Source organism: Xenopus laevis, chromosome 1L, assembly GCF_017654675.1.
Source record: "Xenopus laevis strain J_2021 chromosome 1L, Xenopus_laevis_v10.1, whole genome shotgun sequence".
In the NCBI taxonomy this organism is placed as follows: Eukaryota; Metazoa; Chordata; class Amphibia; order Anura; family Pipidae; genus Xenopus; species Xenopus laevis.
The window spans coordinates 230,164,922-230,182,288 of NC_054371.1; the positions used below are offsets into that span (position 1 = coordinate 230,164,922).

Here is a 17,367-nt window from a genome sequence, read left to right on the forward strand (position 1 = left end):
AACAAGTATCTAAAAATACATGTTAATAATGATAATAATAATAATAATAATAATAATGTATCTCCTGGTGCAAGGGCATGAACTCACCAATCACTGAGCTGGAATGTGAACCAATCACTTCTAGGAACTGCCCCACTGGGAAATGCTTACAGGAAAAGCCATTGGAGGTCAAATCCAGAGACAAATTCCCACATGATTAAATTTGTTCCTAATCCCAGCTGTGTTATCAATACAGGGGCAACTGCTGCAGAACTTGACTCCCTCTTAGTAACTTCTGTTGGCCATACATGGGACTATATTACCTGTCCCTCCAGAAAGAGGTGGTGGTCTATGTATGGGGGTAACCTGATGGCCTGCCCAACTGATATCTGGCATGGGCCCCTCAACCCAAGTTGTAATTATAAGGAGCAAAGGATCAGACCAAGCGCTTTATTATGTGAATTACTTATTTTTGCATTACATGAGTGTAAGTGCCTGGGGAAGGTGGAACATGTAAATTTAGATGCATTCTCTTTCCTTCAATGTGAACAACCGTAAAATTAAAATGTATAATATTCTGAAGGGAACAGGCCAATTATAAGTGTCAGTTCCAGGCCCAGGAGAGAGTTCTAGTTGTACATGTGAGTGCAGGTGAGACCCCTTTACGCATCACTAAGTCCCCCGCGCATTAGCTCTGCAGCCAGACTTCCATTTCATCCCATTTCCATCACTAATAAAATCAGCCTTTGGAGCAAATAAAGCCGGAGAGATCGTGCCGGCGGCACAGGACAGACGCTGCTCCACCTTCACCAGATTAATGAATAATAATTAATGAATAATTCACCCCCCACTCCTCAGCTATTTTTATCTATTGGCTGATAAACAGTAGGGCCCCATGACGCCTTTACACAAAATGAAGGGACCAAAATAACTCCCAGCAGGGTGTCTGCACAATGGCACAGAGGGATTGAGGCAAAGGAGATGGATATCAGTCTGGCTCTGTTCTGCGCTGATAATATGTCAGGCTCTTGCTTAGCAGCAACTGGCACAGAGATTGTGTATGGGCAGCCAAGCAAGCAAACGCCATATGCACGGCAGCAAAATAACATGCCTTCCATTGCCTCTGCTTTAATTGACTTGAATAAGAGCCAGTGGCGGGATATGGAGCTGAGGAATGAGAGACAGAGGTGCAGATATGGAACAGAGGAATGAGAGACAGAGGTGCAGATATGGAACAGAGGAATGAGAGACAGAGGTGCAGATATGGAACAGAGGAATGAGAGACAGAGGTGCAGATATGGAACAGAGGAATGAGAGACAGAGGTGCGGATATGGAACAGAGGAATGAGAGACAGAGGTGCAGATATGGAACAGAGGAATGAGAGACAGAGGTGCAGATATGGAACAGAGGACTGAGAGACAGAGGTGCAGATATGGAACAGAGGAATGAGAGACAGAGGTGCAGATATGGAACAGAGGAATGAGAGACAGAGGTGCGGATATGGAACAGAGGAATGAGAGACAGAGGTGCAGATATGGAACAGAGGAATGAGAGACAGAGGTGCAGATATGGAACAGAGGAATGAGAGACAGAGGTGCAGATATGGAACAGAGGAATGAGAGACAGAGGTGCAGATATGGAACAGAGGAATGAGAGACAGAGGTGCAGATATGGAACAGAGGAATGAGAGACAGAGGTGCAGATATGGAACAGAGGAATGAGAGACAGAGGTGCAGATATGGAACAGAGGAATGAGAGACAGAGGTGCAGATATGGAACAGAGGAATGAGAGACAGAGGTGCAGATATGGAGCTGAGGAATGAGAGACAGAGGTGCAGATATGGAACAGAGGAATGAGAGACAGAGGTGCAGATATGGAGCTGAGGAATGAGAGACAGAGGTGCAGATATCAAGCATGCACTTGTCTCTGGCTGCATGAAACTGTATTACAAAAAATGAACAAATTGGTTAACCAGTATCTACTAAATTTAAGAATGTCCTATATGAGTTTACCACTGTCAGCGTTGGGCCCGGGTGCACACGCCCCAGACCTTCAGCAAGGGGAAACTTTAAAAGAGGCTGGTACTTGAAGTAGTAACTACATTGTGGGCCTAGGCTTGTGCCAGACTCTTTTGAAGTTTCCCTGTATTACAAAAAATGCAGGACTGGAAGGAAAGGTGCAAAAGCGCTACAATGCAGTGTTTCCCAGAACTCCAGCACCAATGCAGTCAGTAAATTCACTAATGCCGGCACACATTATTACACATTTTTGTAAATTATTCTTATGTTTCTCTATGTAGGAGTAGCATCAATAAAGGAATCAGCATGTCACTCACTTGGTGCAAATATTAACACCTTGTGTGCAACCTCGTGCAATTCATTAGAGCCGCTGCACTGGTCAGGGCCGCTCCTGCATGCGGCAACGCGAGAACCAGGCGGAGTGGCCAGTTACCAGGGGCAGCAAAATACCAACATTGGTAACTTCAAGAGCCGAATTTCCGTTTTTTTTCAAAACACAGAAATGCATCTCTGCTAGTTCAGCGAGTGCAACAGCGGCAGCAGCCCCTGAAATGCTGCTGGAACTTTCCATTGGTCCTCACCAAAAGGGGCCGGATCTAGTTACCTATAGCAACGGTCAGAACTGCCGGCCAAACATTTTCATCTCCTAATGTCTTTCAACTGTGTGATGTGATTTAAAGAATTAAAATGAAATATGTGAAATCAAGGAGTTTTCTGACATAACCCGAGAACCCCCATTGCCCAAATGGCATTTTTCAGATAAATCTCCCCTCACTTCCCAAGTATATCAGAGGCCCTGAGTCCTATTTGTTGCTGCATTTCTCCCTCATATATCTTCCCCGCATGGTCAATATCTTCTGCATTTCTCATCGATCCCACGTCATTCTGTGAGATTTTTCTCTTTTCTATTCCTGAATCACTAGAATCTTCCTTTATCAGAGGAGACTATGAAACATCAGCCTTCATCCTACTATTCCCCACTGTTACTATAGGCACCATCTCTCCCTACTATACCTGCTATCCCACAGTCACACTCCCTTCCCAGAGACTATTATCCACTGTTACTATAGACACCATCTCTCCCTACTATGCCTGCTATCCCTCAGTCACACTCCCTTCCCAGAGACTATTATCCCACTGTTACTATAGACACCATCTCTCCCTACTATACCTGCTATCCCACAGCACACTCCTTCCAGAGACTATATCCACTGTTACTATAGGCAACCATCTCTCCCTACTATACCTGCTATCCCACCAGTCACACTCCTTCCAGAGAACTATTATCCACTGTTACTATAGGCACCATCTCTCCCTACTATACTGCTATCCCACGTCACACTCCTTCCCAGAGACTATATCCACTGTTACTATAGGCACCATCTCTCCCTACTATACCTGCTATCCCACAGTCACACTCCTTCCAGAGACTATTATCCACTGTTACTATAGGCACCATCTCTCCCTACTATACTGCTATCACAGTCACACTCCCTTCCAGAGACTATTATCCACTGTTACTATACTCTGACATAATCTGCTCCCTACTATAGCCTGCATCCCACATCACACTCCTTCCCATAAACTGTTTATCCACATGTTACTATAGACATTCCTCTCTCCCTAACTATACCCTGCTATCCACAGTCACCCTCCCTTCCCAGAGACTATTTATCCACTGTTCTATAGCACCATCTCTCCCTACTATTCCTCTATCCCACAGTCACTCCTTCCCAGAGACTATTATCCACTGTTACTATAGACACCATCTCTCCTACTTAGTTCCCGCTATCCCACAATCACACTCCTATCCCAGAGACTATTATCACACTCGACCATCTCTCCCTACTATAACCTGCTATCCCACAGTCCACTTTCTTGCCCAGAGACTATTATCCACTGTTACTTAGTTCTCTCCTACTATATGCTATCCCCACATTCAACTCCTTCCCAGAGACTATTATCCATGTTACTATAGACACCATCTCTCCCTACTATACCTGCTATCCCACAGGTCACACTCCCTTCCCAGAGACTATTATCCACTGTTACTATAGGACACCTCTCTCCCTACTATACCTGTTATCCCACACTCCCTTCCCCGAGACTATTATCCACTGTTACTATAGGCACCATCTCTCCCTACTATACCTGCTATCCCACCAGTCACACTCCCTTCCCAGAGACTATTATCCACTGTTACTATAGCACCATCTCTCCCTACTATACTGCTATCCCACAGTCACACTCCCTTCCAGAGACTATTATCCACTGTTACTATAGACATCATCTCTCCCTACTATACCTGCCATCCCACAGTCACACTCCCTTACCAGAGACTATTATCCACTGTTACTGATAGGCACCATCTCTCCCTACTATACCTGCTATCCCACAGTCACACTCCCTTCCCAGAGACTATTATCCACTGTTTACTATAGGCACCATCTCTCCCTACTTATACCTGCTATCCCACAGTCACACTCCCTTCCCAGAGACTATTATCCACTGTTACTATAGACCACCATCTCTCCCTACTATACCTGCTATCCCACAGTCACACTCCCCTTCCCAGAGACTATTATCCACTGTTACTATAGACTTATCAATCTCTCCTAAACTATACCTGCTATTTCTCCACAGTCCACACTCCCTTCCCAGAGACTATTAGCCACATGTTACTGCCGGTGTTTCGCCTCTCCCTACTATACCCTCTATCCCCACAGTCACACTCCCTTCCCAAGAGTCTATTATCCACTGTTTTTAATATGACATCATCTCCTCCCTACTATACCCCTCACAGTCACTATCCCACAGTCATCTCTCCTACTCCCTGCTATACAGTCACATGAGAGGAGACTTTATATCTATAGACCCATCTCTCCCTACTTATACCTGTATCACCCACCTCCTTCCCAGAGACTTTATCCACTGTTACTATAGGCACCATCTCTTCCCTCTATAATACTGCTATCACAACCCACAGTCACACTCCCTTCCCAGAGACTATTATCCACTGTTACTATAGGAGCACCATTCTCCCTACTATAGCCTGCTATCCCACCAGTCACACTCGCCCTTCCCGCAGAGACTATTATCCACTGTTACTATAGACATCATCTCTCCTACTATTATTACCTGCTATCCACAGTCACCACCCTTCCCAGAGATGACTATTATCCACTGTTACTTAGCCACCATCTCTCTACTATACTGGTCCACAAGCTCCCTCCCAGAGACTACCACTGTAACTATAAGACAGTCATCTCTCCTACTATCTGCCTGCCATTCCCCACAGTCCACACTGCCTTCCCAGAGACTATTATTCCACTTTATTCTATAGGCACCATCCATTCTCCCTACTATACCTGCTTCCACAGTCACACTCCCTTCCCAGAGACTATTATCCATGTTACTTAGACATCATCTCTTCATCAACAGTATACCTGCTATCCCACAGTCACACTCCTTCCCAGAGACTATTATCCTGTTACTATAGACATCAATCTCTCCCCTACTATACCTGCTTCCACACAGTCACACTCCCCTTCCAGAGACTATTATCCACTGTTACTATAGACACCATCTCTCCCTACTATACCTGTCTATCCCACACTCCCTTCCGCAGAGACTATTATCGCCACTGTTACTATAGGCACGCATCTCCTCCCTACTATACCTGCTATCCCACAGTCACACTCCCTTCCGCAGAGACTAATTATCCACTGTTACTATATGGCACCATCTCCTTCCCCCTACCAATACCTGCCTACTCCCCAGTCAACACTCCCTTCCCAGAAGACTAATTTCCACTGTTACTATAGACATCATCTCTGCCCGCTACTATACCCTGCTATTCCCAGCAGTCCACACTGCGCTGTCCCAGAGACTATTATCCACTGGTTACTATAGGGCAACCATCTCCTCCCTACTATACCTGCTATCCCACAGTCACACTCCCTTCCCCAGAGAACTATTATCCACTGTTATCTATAGACATCATCTCTCCCTACTATACCTGCTATCCCACATCACACTGCCCTTTTCTCGCAGAGACATAATCCACTGTTTACTATGACATCATCTCTCCCTACCTATACCTGCTAAGTCCCACAGTCACACCCCTCCCAGAGACTATTATCCACTGTTACTATAGACACCCATCTCTCCCTACTATAGCCTGCTATCCCACAGTCACACTCCCTTCCCAGAGACTATTATCCACTGTTACTATAGACACCATCTCTCCCTACTATACCTGCTATCCCACAGTCCACACTCCCTTCCCAGAGACTATTATCCCACTGTTACTATAGGCACCATCTCTCCCTACTATACCTGCATCCCCACAGTCACACTCCCTTCCCAGAGACTATTATCCACTGTTACTATAGGAACCATCTCTCCCTACTATACCTGCTATCCCACAATCACACTCCCTTCCCAGAGACTATTATCCACTGTTACTATAGGCACCATCTCTCCCTACTATACCTGCTATCCCACAGTCACACTCCCTTCCCAGAGGCTATTATCCACTGGTTTACTATAGACACCATCTCTCCCTACTATACCTGCTATCCCACAGTCACACTCCCTTCCCAGAGACTATTATCCACTGTTACTATAGACACCATCTTCTCCCTACTATACCTGCTATCCCACATTCACACTCCCTTCCCAGAGACTATTATCCCACTGTTACTATAGACACATCTCTCCCTACTATACCTGCTATCCACAGTCACACTCCCTTCCAGAGACTATTATCCACTGTTACTATAGACACCATCTCTCCCTACTATACCTGCTATCCCATTCACACTCCCTTCCAGAGACTATTATCCCACTGTTACTATAGAGCACCATCTCTCCCTACTATACCCTGCTATCCCACAGTCACACTCCCTTCCCCTAGACTGCATCCATTACGCAGTCCACTCATATCCACTGTTAGCAGCCCATCTCCACTCCTTCTATTATCCACTACTATAGCACCATCTCTCCCTACTATACCTGCTATTCACACTCCCTTCCCAGAGACTATTATCCACTGACTAAAGGGCCAGTCAACTCCTTCCCAGAGACTATTATCCACTGTTACTATAGCATAATCTCTCCCTACTATACCTGCTGAGACTATCCACTGGATATGACATCTCTCCGCTGTCACACTGTTATCTCCACTGTTACACTCCCTACTATTCCTGCTATCCCCAGTCCACTCCCTTCGAGAGACTATTAATCCACTGTTACTATAGGCGCTCTACCTCATCCCCACAGTCACCATCCCTCCCAGAGACTATTATCCACTGTACTATACAGCTATCCCACAGTCACACTCCCTTCGAAGAGACTATTATCCACTGTTACTATAGACACATCTCTCCCTACTATACCTGCTATCCCACAGTCACACTCCCTTCCCATAGGCTGTTATGCCTTATGCTAAGCCTCTACAACAGCAAGCAGAACACTCTGTGTAGATAATGAAATCTGAGTAAGGGCAAAGCTTGTGGATCAGTGAGGTGTAAGGAAATCTTTCAGCCACTCTTCGTCTCTCACTAACTAATTCCTGATCAATACATCTATAAAACAGAGCCAGATTTATAGGCTGGAGCAGGCTGCATAAACACATTTTAATTTTAGTTGGTTAAAGTGGATGAATTCCTGCTGAAAGCAATAAGTCAGGCTGCTTTGCTTTATTGTCTCTGAGCAACAGGTGCTTAGGGGCCCCGCAGCTCTGGCAGCCACCGACTACAACTGAAGCAGTTCTGACTGTTTTAGATACACAGGGATTTCTAAAGGGAAATTCCAAGTCGGAATTCATAGTGAGGGAAGAAAATAGGAATAGGTCCGCTCTTTCATGTCATGATGAGGAATTCGGAACTCAAAAAAGGGTGGATGCAGCAGTGGTTTGAAGGGGGTTAGTTTTTCAGTTTACAGTACAGTATAGCTGTGGTTGGTGGGATTAGCATTGAACATATTATTTTCAATTTACTTTGAATTCCCTACAAACACCTGACCTATTGAGTGCAGCAAATAGAACAGTCAAACAGCCCCCTCTGCTGGTGAAGGAAACTGCGGTTAGACCTCTGTGCTCTGCACACACATATTTAAAGCCGGAAAAACTGATTTACTCACTATTGCACAAAGAGCAGCAGAATAATGGCAAAGGGATATTAAGAGGTCGTAGCTATGGTTGAAAAAACACATGTTCATTAAGTGCAAGCTTTCTGACCAAGATATTGTGAAGGGCAATAATAATAACAGCCCAGAGGTATTATCGAATACACAGAATAATGGTGCCTTGTCCCATGACCTCCCATGTTGTTAAATTGTTCTGATCACTTCTATTACCTTCACTTTATTATGGAATAAAAATGAAGTTGAATAAACAAAGGTCAGTGCAGGCACAGCTCCCTCTAGTGGCCTCAGTCGATTAGGAAATTCCCAATTGTGGCCCCTGCAGAATTTACACCAGCCTGGGTCCCAAGCTATTGCCCAGTTGCCCTTATTATAACTTTCTGTTGGTCAGGGGACTTCATGCAGCTTTAGAGAGCAGCGAGAGGGGCAGCATTTCACTGATTTATACATTCCCTTCCCCAAATCGATGCCCCAGCCCTTCAGTGGGGCATTAGGACAAATAATGTGGAGGTGAATAGAGTCCGTTGTAGGGAATGTGAAACTTGATGGTGTATAAAGAGATGGTTCCCTATTGTAGATATTGCTATAGTCCTACTCACAGCAGAGATGCGGCAACTGGTTGTAGCAAATGGCCTTTTGGGAGAGTCCCAAGATCTGGACACTGAGTGGATCTGACAGATACAGTTTGTGGGGACATTGCCCTGTGTTGCATAGGGATGGGTGACACTTTATTAGGCCAGAGTCTGTTTGATGTCCCTATGGGGATGTTATACCCTCTGTACTACTACAGTGAAAGCTCTGAGACACTGGTCCCTTTGTCTATACAGATACGATCAGGGATGTTCTCTAATGGATTCTGACCCATTTTCTCCCTGTAGATATATTTTACTGTTTCAGAGCTTTTGTACAGGACCTGTTCCCCAGATCCCTAGGTCTATCCCATCCCCAGCAGCTCTGTACTACGAGCAGTGGCTCTAGAATCCGTGTAACTGAGACTCAAGCATTTTGGCCAAGTTTGTGGTTTCTGCAGAATTCTTCTTTTCTCTGTTTGTAGACAAATTAGGCGAAACCACATGGAGTTCTCTTCACTTCAGGGAGATCATTCGGTTTTAACCATCTCCATCAGCATTCACTGCACTCAGGAACAGCTCAGGCGAGCGCGGTATAATGTTAATATATATTTAGTGCACAGATGTTCCCTTCTCTGCCTTTGTAGTTTCCCTGCCCGCAGGTAATTAGCGCGCAGATAATAAACCTGCAACTGGATGTTGTACATAAATCAGGCAGTTGCAGAGCGCAGTAGGAATGGAAAGTAGTGCATTAAGGGAAAGGCTGAGCATATAACCCTGGTGTGGGTACGGAGCTTGCAATCTGAAGGAAACCAGATGCAATGCTATTGGCATATAAACCAGAATCATTATAGCTGGTGACTGGGTTTCATTACAAAATTAACCTTAGACCCCCCCCCCAAAAGAAAATGTATTTTACTTTGAATATGTATTTGTGTGACACAAACCCAGCCTGAAATGAATTAATTGCCCTGCTTTTGTCTGAAGCACATATTTGATAGCAGTCACCTAAATATGGCACTCAGAACCAGCAAATTTCCCTATACATTTTAAAAATGTTATCACTCCCCATGACCAACAGCCAATAGACTAGAGACAGAGTAGTTTTAGGAGGGTGTAAATAGAGACAGCTGAAAAAGGGCACATTTTGTAGGCCAAGGTGGTGACAGTAGAGAGATAGAGAGAGAAGGACAAGATGGAAATGATGGAAATAATAGGGCATGATGGGGACAAGAAGAGTCAGTAGGATAAGGTGGGAACAGTAGGACAAGATGGAGACAGTAGGACAAGATGGAGACAGTAGGACTAGATGGAGACAGTAGGACTAGATGGGGACAGTAGGACTAGATGGAGACAGTAGGACAAGATGGAGACAGTAGGACTAGATGGAGACAGTAGGACTAGATGGAGACAGTAGGACAAGATGGAGACAGTAGGACTAGATGGAGACAGTAGGACTAGATGGAGACAGTAGGACTAGATGGGGACAGTAGGACAAGATGGGGACAGTATGACAAGATGCAGGGCCGATCCTGCGCATTTTGCCGCCTGAGGCGGACTTCGTTTTACCGCCCCCCCTTCCTCACGGTACTCACTTTTCCAGACCGGGACGGGGTAGGTCCACGTCGCTAATGCAGAGTGCGCAGTTGCCCGCTCAGTAGAAGAGTTGAATTTCCGGGTTGAAAACCGGAAATTCGGCTCTTAGTTACCAGGAGCGACATTTTTGCTGCCCCTGGTAACCAGGTGGGCGCTGCCCCCTGAGGCGAGTGCCTCATCTCGCCTCATTGGCGGAGCGCCCCTGACAAGATGGAGACAGTAGGACTAGATGGAGACAGTAGGACTAGATGGAGACAGTAGGACAAGATGGAGACAGTAGGATAAGATGGAGAAAGTAGGACTAGATGGGGACAGTATGGCTAGATAAAGACAGTAGGACAGGGTAGAGACAACTTGCTCACTTGATCCCATACCATCACCTCTACTAAAACAGTGTGCACCTGTCCTTACTCCAGTACTTACTCTTACTCTGCTACTTTCCCCTCATTATTTAAACAGGCCTGTGTCAAGCCCATCCTTAAAAAGGCTACACTGGACCCATCCTGTTTGTCTAACTACCATCCTTTTGGGATGTCTCATCTTCTCCCGTATTACTAACTTTCTCTGCACCAATAATCTGCTTGACGCTATGCAGTCTGGCTTTTGACCTGCACACTACACTGAGACTGCCTTATGTAGAGTTACAAATGATCTCCAGACTGCCAAGGCCAAAGGGAATTACTCTGTCCTCATTCTCCTGGACTTATCTTCTGCTTTTGATACTGTTAACCATTCTGTTCTAATGCAAGTTCTCCACTCAATTGCCATCCATGATCAAGCTGCATCCTGGTTCTCCTCCTACCATTCTGACTGCTCCTTCTCTGTTACTTATGCAAAAAAATCCTCTCCTCCTGTTCATCTTAATGTGGGGTTGCCTCAGTGTTCTGTACTTGGTCCTTTGTTGATCTCATTGTACACTCTCTCTTTAAGAGACCTTATATCTTTATTAGGCCTTAAATATCACCCGTATGCCGATGACATTCAGATATATGTAGACACTCCCTCAAATACTGCTGATGTTCAAACCCAGATAGAAGACTACTTAGTAGCCTTTTCCTGGATGAACCAACTCCACCTCAAGCTCAACTTGGCCAAGATTGAGCTCATGGTATTCAAACCTAACCGAGCCCTTCTCTTCCTTTCACCATTACTATTGATGGCATGCCTATTAACCCAGTTAATTCAGCACACTGCTTAGGGTTCATCTTTGACCAGTCCCTCCCCTTCTCTAATCATATTAATAATGCTGCAAAAACCTGTCATTTCTTCCTCCACAATATAGCCAAGATACGCCCATTTCTTTCACAAACAACAGCCAAAACACTAATCCATGCCCTTATCTTATCACATTTAGACTATTGCAATCACCTCCGAACTGGTCTTCCTGACTCCCATCTCTCTCCCCTCCAATCAGTCTTAAACTCTGCTACCAGGATCCTTCTGCTCTCTCCTAAAAGGGAACCTGCTCAACCCCAACTAAAATCCTTAGCATGGCTGCCTGTTAAGCAAAGCATATAAACTCCTTCTACTAACATTCAAAGCCCTTCACTCCTCTGCTCCTCACTACATTTCTGCTCGTCTCGCTATACATTCCTGTTCATCTTCTCTGCTCTTCTCAGAGCCCCTTTTTTCACACCATTCACATCCACTGCCACCTCTTGTCTCAAACCCTTCTTCCCTTACCTCTGGAATTCCATCTCTGAATTCCTCCATAAGGAATCCTCTCTCAATCGCTTCAAGAAAAACTAAGAGCCTACCTTTTGGATCACTAGAACATTAGCCTAGTCTGGTCCCTACTGACTATGCCTTATCTTGTGCACTTTTTCATCCAATTTGTGCCTGTATGTTAGCCTCCCATCCACTTAGACTGTAAGCTCTACGGGGCAGGGACCCTCTTCCCACTATGTCTCTTAAAACATAGCACTCAAGCTCTTTCTCCTGATATGATGATATGATTCTGTATATATTTATGTGATATGTCTTCCCTGTGTATACTGTATACAGAAAGACAAGGTAGAGACAGTAGGAAAAGATGGAGACAATAGGACAAGATGGAGCCATTAGGACAAGCTGGAGACAGTAGGACTAGATAAAGACAGTAGGACAAGATAAGGACGGTAGGACAAGATAAGGACGGTAGGACAAGATAAGGACGGTAGGACAAGATAAGGACGGTAGGACAAGATAAGGACGGTAGGACAAGATAAGGACGGTAGGACAAGATAGAGAAAGCAATGCAAGGTGGAGACAATAGGGCAAGATGGAAGCAGTAGGACAAGATGAAAACATTAGGACAAGATGGAGACAGCAGGACAAGAAAGAGACAGTAAGACAAGATGGAGACAGTAGGACAAGATGGATAAAGCAAGGCAAGGTGGAGACAATAGGGCAAGATGGAGGCAATAGGACAAGAAAAGCACTGTAGAGAATGATGGAAACAGTAGGAAAAGAAGGAAACAGTATGGCAAGATGGAGACAGTAGGAAAAAAATATAGACATTATTGCAAGATGAAGACAGTAGAACAATATAGAGACAGAGTTAAAGATGGTAAGACATGATGGAGTCAGTAGGGCAAGATGTTGACAGTAGGACAAGATGGAGACAGTAGGACCAGATGCAGACAGTAAAGAAAGATGGGGACAGCAGAGAAAGATAGAGACATTATGGCAAGATGACAGACAGTAGGAAAAGATGGGGATAGTAGGACAAGATGGAGACAGTAGGAAACATGGAGAAAGTAGGGACAGTAGGTAAATAAGGATAAGATGGAGATAGTCGGGCAAGATGGTGAGTAGGACAAAAAAGAGACAATAGGACAAGATGCAGACAGTAAAGAAAGATGTGGAAAGGAGAGAGACTGAGAAAGACATTATGGAAACAGTAACACAAGATGGAGACAGTAGGGCAGGATGAGCACTGTAGGGAATAATGGAGACAGTAGGACAAGCTAAAGATAGTAGGACAAGATGGAGACAGTAGGACAAGAGAATGAAGGAGACAGTAGGGCAAGAGAATGAAGGAGACAGTAGGGCATGTTGGTGACAATATGATAAGATGGAGTCAGACTCAAAACAAAAGGGGAAAAGATGGAGACAGTAGAGTAAGAAGGTGAAATGGAAACAAAATAAACCCAATAGGGGAAGATGTAAACACTAGGACAATGGGGCAATATCTTAACAGGTCAGCAGATTGGTCTAAGCAGGGCAAGGTGGTTACAGAAGGACAAGGGTACTCTACAATTATTTAAATAGAAATTCCTTTTATTATCACATTTCTGTGGCCAGGTGATCGAGCCATGCGTTTGGTGGGTTCCTGTTGATATCATTGTCATTGTGTCCCTCTTCAGCTTTGCACAATTTGGCTGCAGGCTAATGGCTCCATTGTTCTTACAGACAGAGAATGATTATTGAGATGTGCAAATACTGATCTGAAAGTTCAATATTCCAAAGATGCCATTAGCATAATAGGATGCAGAAGTGTGAGAGATCGAGGGAGATACGAGAGCTGAGGTTTCACTCCCAGCTGGGACCAACCAATCTGCACCATCTCCCTCTGTAATTTGCATGACATTACGCTGATGGGAGAAGTTGAATATTCAGCCTCGTTAGTGCGGCGCCTCTTCTTCTTTCACTTTTAATTGGAGCATGTTCATGCGAGAGGAGAGAGAGGAGATAGCATCACCCTCACACTTTCATTCCTTATTCAAATACCCAACAGAAGTTCCCCCGGCAAGTTGGGAACAAGTCAGATCTCTGGACTTAATTGGTCCGACGTCTGTTCCTAAGCTCCCTCGCTCTTCATAGCCGAGACTCACAGGGAGTTTATAACAAACAAAGTGCAAAATGTACTCCATTCTGTTTGTGCAGCAACTTCTTTCCTTCCCCTGGGGAAATTAGACTCCAACAATTATTTATAATGAAAACCATAGAAAGCATGGTCATATTTAAATGTAAGGACAAGCTTACCGCTTTCCATAATGGGTCCGGGTGCTCTTGCTCCAAACCCTCAGCAAAGGGGAGATACATGCAAACATCTTGGATAGCAAGCAGGCACCGTTCCTGGAGAACCAAAAAAATTTGATTAATCAAATACAATAAAAAATCTTGTATAAAAAATAATATATCTTTATTTACATCATGTATAAAAAAATAATATATTTTTTATACATGATGTAAATAAAGATTTTTTGCCCCCCGTCCACACATCATCTTCAAGTACACGGCCTAACAGGGAGAGGACTGTGCACGGACGCTTCAGCCACGTGAGCACTTCATTTTATACAATGATAGTGATGCTCTTTATCTCTGGCTTAGATATTGGCATGGCCTAAAAATTTTGCCATTCTGGCTGTGTTTTTAGGGTCTCAAAAAGCCACCAAAAAGCATCTAACCCCTGTGGGATTTTGAAGCTTACATCCCATTCTGTAGCAGACTGCACAATACAGGCCTCCAGGTCATTACTAGCTTTAAATTTAGCGGACCCTTCTAGCAGTCTCCTAATAATGTAAGTTCTGTTTGGAGCATTCTCTATGTTCCCTTCCCACATCAACTTGACACAGTTGTTCCTACGGAATGCCTGACCACCAAAGGAGGGCCCTTCACCTGCAAGTAATAATCTCCTTCTCTCCCAGAACTTTCTTGATGCTTTGGGGTCCACCCCAGAAGATGAAGCTCTAGGGTCCACCCCAGAAGATGTAGCTTGCTCAGTAGATTTTTGGCCCTTAGTACCATGTGCCTGCTGTGCTTTTTCAGGCCCAGTATTCCCAGACTCTTTATTACCCACCACCAACCCCTCTTGTGTGCCCAACATCACTGGGTCACTGTGAGCACTCGCTTCTTGGGGCCGTTGTTTCATTTTCTCTTTCTTCTTCCCCTGTTTCTTGACATCCTTTAAATCAAACGCCATATGCTGCCAGTTGATGGTCTCACTTCCTCTGCCTTTGGGTGGTGCTCTCTTCAAACTCCTGCTTGGGGCTTCAGGCTTTTTAAATTCCCCTTCTGTATCAGATGAGGCAGAACAGCTGGTAGTGCTGGGCTTCCGGGTGCGATAGGGAACCTGCTGCTTGAGAGACTTTTGCATCTTTTCAAATCTCTCCATGTTTTCAAAACGTTCCCTCCAGGGCCCCACTTTAGTCAGTAACCTCTCAATAGACACTTCCACCTCAAACAGTTCCCCTTTAAGTGTGATCATGTCCAACTCAAGTCTTCCTCTTTTGTTCTTATTTGTAGCTCTGATCAGCTTTTGTTGTGCCACAATTTCTGCCTCTTTTTTCTTTTTGTCACTGTAGGCTTGTGTCAGCTGCTTAATGATAGTTGGAATATCCTCAGGACAGGGCGCTGGGGGGCTCTCTGCAGTAGGGGACTTGGGGGGCCACAAAGGCCCGGGCCTAGGGCAGTGGAATTTTAGAGGCAGCATGCTGCCCAGCCGCATCCTAAAGTGTATGGGGAATGCAGCATTCCTCAGCGCTACGAGGCATGCAGGGAGGTGGAATGGTGCACGCCAATATCGGGCACTAAGACCCTGAGGCCTCGGGGTGCCCAGAAGAGGAATCTGGTGCTGACAAGAGCTGCAGATGCACCTGAGGCAGAAGCTGATTCACAGGAAAACTGAGATTCATCATCAGATATGTCAGTGTTACAGACAGGATCAGGTGCAGATTTGGCAGCTACAGGGTTAATTGCAGGACTGGGTGCAGGTGTGTCGTTACCTGCTGAATCCTGAGGTTGAGTCTCCCCAGTAAGAGAAAGCTCAGCAGCAGCAACAACAAGGATCCTGCCAGTTTGACTCACAGCTGCAGCTTTTCCTTCCCAAATGCACTTTCCCTTGTTGCACAGACATCATGGGGAGTTTCTGGCACAACATCACAAGTGGCTGCAATAGTCTGACTGTCAGATGTAAGGCTTACAGGGGATGCTGGGAAACCTGGATCATCTTGCAGTTTATTTACAGGTGAGTGAGATACAGCTTTCACCAAAGTGTTTCCATCAGACTCAGTGGAAGTCATTTGGCTGACAGATGCACGGCTTACAGGGGATGCTGGGAGATGTAGTTTCCTCACAGGTGACTGTGACACTTGCTTTTTCCCACACAATGTGCCTTTTGCCTTCACAGTCCCTTCTCCCCTCACTGCAGTGACATCAGGTAAAGCAGCCACAGAGGCAGAACGCTGGAGTTTCTTACATTTATCAGAAGAGAATTTATTACTCACAGTTTTTGCACCAGGTCTTAAAGTGCGAGTTTTCTCCTTCTCCTCAGCTGCCCCAGGGGTCAGATCAGCTGCACCTCTTTGTCTCTGTCCTCTCACTCCTCCTCACTTCTGCACCGTCACCTCCAGCTTCAGGCTTTGTGCTCCCCTTGCTTCTCCCCTCTGACTTCTGCCAGGCAGGTTGCAGGGCCTGGGGCTCCATGTTCTTCTCACCTGCCTGGGCTTCCACTGCACCACAATGTCTGTGGGATCCAGCTGGGGACTCCTCCATACTCACTGCCTGGGAAGCTCCCCCAGCAGCTGACAGTTGTTCCACAGATTCAAACTCTGAGATCTTAGAGCTTGAATCAGGCTGCAAACTTTCCTCCAGGCTAGGCCCGAAAGCCTGGGCCTGGAGTACTGAAGGTGGCTGCCCAGAGCCACAAGATCCTGGGCTTATGCTGGTCATGCAGCAAAATCAGATTACACACCTGTTCTCTCTCTAATTTCCCTACAGAAATAGGGGTTAGTTGCACTAGATAGGTACCTAATATATAGAGTTTTTACGTTTTTTTATTGAAAACTTTACAACAAAATATGAACATAATTTACACTAACATTACAATAACATTGTATTACACTCATACAGAACCAAAATCATCGACCACAAACAAAATAAGGGTGACAAAAAAAACTTGGTCAGCTCACTTATAATTGGTCACTTTATCTCCTTAAGCTCCTCCTTCTCTTTTTTTTAACAACCGAGGAGCTGCCAGAGGATTCAATATTGGATTCCTCCAAAGGCCGACAAGCCTGAGGAGTCTCACTAACATGTGACAGTGCCTGACTATCAACATCACCTGGGTCTACT

At 45.2% G+C, this 17,367-nt stretch overlaps 1 long non-coding RNA gene across 1 annotated transcript; it reads right to left on the reverse strand.

The window, feature by feature from the left end:
- Positions 1-13,550: 13,550 nt before the first annotated feature.
- LOC121396002 lies at positions 13,551-17,041 on the reverse strand. Its single transcript, XR_005962759.1, has 3 exons — positions 16,521-17,041; positions 14,278-14,370; positions 13,551-14,195 (listed from the first exon to the last, which is right to left on the reverse strand). It is a non-coding gene; the product is annotated as an uncharacterized LOC121396002 (long non-coding RNA).
- Positions 17,042-17,367: the final 326 nt, after the last annotated feature.